Source organism: Ictidomys tridecemlineatus, chromosome 8 (genome assembly GCF_052094955.1).
Source record: "Ictidomys tridecemlineatus isolate mIctTri1 chromosome 8, mIctTri1.hap1, whole genome shotgun sequence".
Lineage (NCBI taxonomy): Eukaryota > Metazoa > Chordata > Mammalia > Rodentia > Sciuridae > Ictidomys > Ictidomys tridecemlineatus.
The window spans coordinates 155718722-155725110 of NC_135484.1; the positions used below are offsets into that span (position 1 = coordinate 155718722).

The following is a 6389-nucleotide window of genomic DNA, read 5'->3' on the forward strand; positions in this document are numbered from 1 at the left end:
CTCCTGGGACTAAAGGAACTTGCTTGCTCCTGGACCTGCCCACCTAACAGTAACTTCAAACAATGGATTTAATCTTGAGAGCTACACAAAGCACCTAACATTACATATTATACTGTAGACTGTAACTGCAGAATAAACAACCGTAGTGATACAATAAACAATAATGTACCAATAATTCCAGTGACCTAATGTAACCTATTGATATAAAACTGGCAGGTTGGGCAAGGGCACATTCTGCCTCTGCACCTTGCTTCTGTCACCTTTTGATTTTTTTACAAAGGTTGAACTTCACTGAGACTGATATGGAAGAGAGCTCTCTTAAGTGATGGGAATTTCTGCCTCGATGGTCTATAGTAGAATGGTGCATCTAAAATCCATAATTTCTACAGCATCAAAATGACTGGTTTTGAAATCTTTCTAAATTCAAATTATGAGAAAGACTTGGAATTAATATTTACAAAATTACTATTTATTAAATTGTTTGGTTTTTGCAGACACATACAGAATATAGACAGTTACCGGCCTTTTAACAATAAGTGAGATTCATAGTTGCACTCAACAAATATTACCCAGGGAAGGAAAGCTATAGGACTGATGAATTCACTGATTCTATCCTCAACATACAGCCTTCAAACTCCAGCTGCTTTCTCTACAGTCTCACAATCTCAAGGCAAAGTCCATAGAAATATCTCTGTTTCCCTTTGTGTGGCTTAATGTAATTGAAGAAAATCTTCCTTGAATTTTCTGAGATTTGCCCTGTCCTCTGGTTGGTCACATTTGTGTGCCCATGCCTAAATTAACCTTTGGCAAGTAAATTAGGATGACTAGGTTTATTTCTGACTCTGAGGTTATGTTGTTGTGGTTTAGATAACAAACAAACCATGTTAGATAACAATAACATAAAAGCTCATCTGTGACAATGCAAGGTTTAGAGGTGTAATGATTGGGTTATGGGGGCTGTAACGCAATCAGTGCATTGATCCCCTGATAGGGGTTAACTGAGTGGTGACTGTAGGCAGCTGGAGTATAATTAATGGAGGTGGGTTATTGGGGGTGTGCCTTTGTATCTATTTTGTGAGCTGAGCTTAGTGTCTCTCTCTGCTTCCTCCTGTGATGTCCTGAGTTACTGTGTTCCACCACTCTCTTCTACAGTGATGCTCTGCCCCATCTCAGGCTCCTGAGGAATGGAGTCAGCCCTCTGTGGAATGAGAACTCTGAAACTGTGGGCCTCAAAGTAAACTTTTTCTTCTCTAATTGTTCTTGTCAGGTTCTTTTGGTCACAGCAGTGAATAAGCTGACTAGCACAAAGTTAAAAAAGAAAAACAACAGCAAACATGACCAAAATTTGACTTCCCAGTAGACTTGGTCCTGTTTTCTTAAAGTTTTATAGTTCTAGCTCTTACCCTTGGGCATTTGGTCAACTTTGAATTAATTTTTGAATATAGTATGAGGAGGGGGATCAGCTTCATTCTTTTGTGTGTGGATTTCTAATCACCTCTGTGCCATTTGTTGAAAACACCACTATTTCCTAATTGAATTGCCTTGGCACTCATTTCAAATCACTTGGCTGTAAGTCTCAGGATTATTTCTGGATTCTCAATATTATCTATTCTGATGCTAGTACTATACATTCTTGATGACTGTTGCTTTACTATAAGTGTTAAGTCTGGAAATATTAGTTCACCAATTGTGTTTTGCCTCTTGAGGATGGTTTTGGCTACTCTGAGTTCTTGCAGTTATTCATAAATGCTGAGATCAGCTTGGCAATTTCTTTAAAAAAGAAAGCCATCTGAGGTTTTGATATGACTTGCATTAATGAATAGATAAATTTGGAGAATACTGAACTTGGGCATATCTTTTCAAATTTTTAGGTCTTGTTCAATTTCTTTTAATGATTATAAGTAGTTGTAAGAACAAAACTTCTATGTGATTTTTTTCCTTAATGTTTCCAAAGTATGGCATTCTCTTGAATAAAGAATTAAAAAAAACTGTTTTAACTTTACTTCTGCATGGCTCATTGCTAGTGTATAGTAATACAATTGATATTTTATATTGATTTTGTATCTCATCATCTTTTTGTGTGTGTTTCTGGGGATTGAACCCAGAATCTCGTGCATGTAAGGCAAACACTCTACCAACTGAGCTATATTCTCAGTCCTTTGTATCTTGTAATCTTGATGGACTCCTTTGTTACATCAAATCTTTTAAAGTAGATTCCTAAGTATTTTCTATATACACAGTCATATCATCAGCAAAAGAGATATACTGCTTCTTGTATTCCAACTTGAATGTTTTTAATGTCAGCTTATCACCCAGTTGTCCTGGATAGAACCTTCAATAAAATTTTGAGTAGAAGCACTCTTACTTGTGTGAATTGGTTCTAAAATAATGGGAAAGGCTGTCGCCATCCTGACGGGGACATATTTTCTTTCTTCTTTCCTAAGGTTGATATGGAAGTGCTCTGGTGCATTGGGATGGTGGATGTGAAAACAACACAGGTACAGTGTGTTCCTCTCCAGTGTAGACCACAGAGTCTCTGCTTTCCATCCTGACTTTCTGGGCACTCTTCCCTGGCCTGAGGCCCTGGCACACAGAGATGATGACATTCTTTGTTGGGGGTCCCTGGTTTTCCCAAAAAGCACTCTAGCCAACTGAGGGCTCTTAACTCACCCAGAGACAATATAAAACTTCAGAGGAAGGCTGTTCCTTCCAGGAAGAGAATTCTGGATTCTAAGCTCAGTCTACAGATTTTCTTCCCCTAAATAAAAGTGACCTAGGATACAAGCTCAGATGAGAAGCCAGCTTTCCCAGGGAGAAGGACACCAGAGCAGTGGTCATGCTGGCTGAGTGCTCCCTATCACTCTGACTCTGCCCCAGGCTCCATTAGTCTAACCAAAGCTCTCACACCCCCTGTGGCCCTGGTAGACAAAACTTACTCTTAATGACCGTGTCAGGAAACTCAATACCACTGGAGAAGGAGGAGATGGTCTCTTCAGGTGACTGACAGCTTCCCTGATTCTCCTGACCCCTTGCTGGTTAATGACTCCCCCACAGCAGACAGGTCATCCAGGTTGCTATGCACTTAATTCATTTCTCATCTGTTTCTTCCCAACTTAGGATGTAGATCTAGGAGGGCACATGTGTTTGTATTTTATTTACTCTTGAGTCTTTGCACCCAGAATAGCAGCAAATATGTCCTCCTAACTGTGGTAGGGTGACCTTCAAAGCATTTAGTTGGAGGGGAATTTGCCTGCAGGTGGAGAAGTGAACCAACCAAACACTTGTGGGTTTTGGGTGTAAAGTAAGTGTCTTCACTACTCATTTTATCAAACCACTGGGAACTGACTTCTGCTTCACCTGAAATCCTTGGTCATGGGCTTTTTTTGGGGGGGGTGAGGTGCTGCTTTTACTCCCCATTTTATAGTCTTTTTTAATGGTGGGGAGTGGGTGTGGGAAGCACCCACTCTTTCTGAGGTTGGAACTCAGAACGTTCAGATGATGAGATGCTGCAGGCTACACCAAGAAGGCAGGCCAGCGGGGCAGTTCACAAAATATTCCATTCTCCTATCACCACTGCTTTACCAATTTCCAGGCTTTAAAGAAAGTCATGTCCTGTCAGCCAATGCTGCAGCTGAAGGAGTCTCCACCTTCACAGAGTTCCTGCCTCCCTACTTGTCACCAGCCACCGGGGGCCACAGCCAAGGGCATGTGACCTTTGCCATTCTTGTCCTGCTTGTGTCACAAGTCACCTGTCCCTCGGGGTCTAATTCAATCTCAGACCTCCCAAAATTCCCTCGGCTTTTTTTTCTTTTCTTTTCCTTTTTGTACCAGGGATTGAACCCAGGGGACCTTAACCACTGAGCCTCAGTCTCAGTTCCAGCCCTTTTTATTTCTGTTCTTTTGAGACAGAGTTTGGCTAAGTTGTTTAGGGCCTGACTAAATTGCTGAGGCTGATTTTGAACTGGCTCGCTCAGCCTCCCCAGGAGCTCAGCAACATTGCACCTGGCTTCTCTGGTTTTTAATGGTCGCATTTAGATCATTCACATTTAATGCTACTACTAACAAAATTCGTATGTAGACCTACTATGTAATAATTTATTAGTTTGTTCCTTTATTTTTATTCTTCTATGTTTCTCTCCCTGCCTTTTTTTTTTTAGGCTTATTTTAACGTTGTGAGGGGTCTAGGGCCTGCCATATGTGGGTAAAAGTCTAAGTATTTTTAAAATAAACATCTTACCATTTAGGTTGGATACAGAAACTTCATCACCGTTTAACCCCTTTACCTGTTATCTATGTAGTATGTCTAGATACAGTTAATCTCCTTCAGACAATATTACAACTTCTGCTTTTAATCACCAAAAACACTTTAACCCACAGCAGAATACAAAAACCCCATTGTATTTCCCCAGGTATTTCTTATTTCTGCTGCTGTTCCTTCATTGGTGTGTTCTAAGCGTCCAAATGACCACTGCGTCCACCTTTTTGATGTTTCCTTGTTGTTTTCAGAAGATAGAGAACTCAGTCATCTGGGGAACCCAGGTCCACATAGAAAACCTGCGGAATGCGGCCAGCGACCCTACCACCGCTCAGCAAAATCCCTTTTGTCCTCCCTGGAGGGTGGCTTAGGACAGGGAACTCAGTACCCCTAGCCAAGGTCCAGGGCAGGGCTCGGCACGTGTGGTCTTCTAGGAAAGGAGAAAGGACAGTGGGAAACCCCTGGCATTGACGGCAGAGAGCAGGCAGTGGGTAAGCGCTGCACCCAGGGTTCCCTGGTAACAGGTGGGTGGAGGGTCGCCTGTCGTAGTTAGAGCACGGTCTTGGGAACCCTGCTGGCATTATGCGAAGAATTGTCCAAAATTGACCAAAACTTTCTCCGGAGCCTAGTGGAGGATGCGGGCGTCGATCCCGCTGCCTCTCGCATGCTAAGCGAGCGCTCTACCATTTGAGCTAATCCCCCGGCTCCTGCGAGTCTGGCGACTCGGTTTATCTGGAGAAGACGCGGTGGTCCACGCCCTGTTATCCCTGTTATCGCCCCCGCGACTGTCAAGGCCGTTCCGCGAGCTCAGACTCCGCTGAGACCTACTGGAGAGGGCCGCAGCTGGAGCCGCCGGCCCTCTGGGTCCCCAGGGAAGGAGACCTGGTAGCTGCCACCCCTGAGGATCCCCGGAAAGGCGCGCCCGCCCCCCTGGCTGGCGCGGACCCGGGGCGTGGGGTCCGAGGGCGGCGCACGGCTCCAGGGCGGGCGTGGGCACTGCAGCTCCACGCGACCTCTCCTCTCGGGCTGGGTGCTGGACACGTGCGCTCACTATTTAACTGACCAGCGAGCCTGTCTGTGCGTTCAGGGTGCACCGCCGGCAGCTTGGCCCTGCGCCTGACCGAGGGATGACAGGTCCCGCTGATGAGACGGCACTGCTCCAGCTCCAGCTCCGTGGGTAATGGGACAAAGTCCGTCTGGGCAGTCTCGGGCCTCCGTGCTGTGCCCGCGGTTGGCTGAGGTTTGGGTCCTCTGACCACACCTCCCACTCCCTCCTCCACCCCACCCGCTCCCAGTTCTGGAACCTGTCCCGCCGGCAGGACACATCAAGGTGGGCAGCGAACCTAGATGGGGAGGAATGAAGGGACAAGAGACACGAAGGGTGACAGCAAGACAGGAGTTCTGATCAAGCTGCAAACTTTTATTGTTCACACAGGGGTATTTATGGGCTGGGGATGGGGAAGCTCTCTAATCAGCAATTGCTGGGTGGGTATTCATATGCTAGGGATGGGGAAGGTCTCTGCAATTGCTGGATGTGGGTGGTAAAACTGCCAGCTGCAAGATGTCTGATGATCCTGATAACCGCAGGATGTTCCAGGGAGATAGGTAGCTGCAGGATGCCTTCAGGGCAGAATGTCTCCCAGGGGGCTGTCAGGCTAATCTTTGAAGGAGAATTTCCTTCTAGTTCCCGACAGGAACCTCCATCCTACGCTCTGCTCCCGTGGCCTTTTGGATTCCACCTGTGAGTGAGATGGATGCCCTTCGACTCTCTGTGACGCGGAGGTCCATCTGTGTTGTTGGAAACGACAGGGATTCCTCATTTTAAAGGCTGGATGGACTCCATGCGTATCTCTACCACATTGTTCTGTGCACCCATCCGTCGATGGACACGTGGGTTGATGCTGTGCCTTGGCTGTTGGGAATAACGCGGCAGTGAACCCCAGGGCGCGTCTCCTGACCTGCCCGTGTCCCTCCTCCCAGGTACATGCCCAGCAGGGGGCGTGCTTGAGCACGTGGTGATTCTATTTTTAACTTTTAAAGAAATTGCTGGACTGTTTTCCATTTTGGTTGTACCAATTTACATTTCCACCAAAAGTGTACAAGAATCCACTTTTCTCCATAGTGGGCAACATGT

General features: G+C 45.7%; 1 non-coding gene across 1 annotated transcript; it reads right to left on the reverse strand.

The window, feature by feature from the left end:
• Positions 1–4884: 4884 nt before the first annotated feature.
• Positions 4885–4957, reverse strand: Trnaa-agc (transfer RNA alanine (anticodon AGC)). Its single transcript has one exon. It is a non-coding gene; the product is annotated as a tRNA-Ala (tRNA).
• Between the last annotated feature and the right edge of the window lie 1432 nt (positions 4958–6389).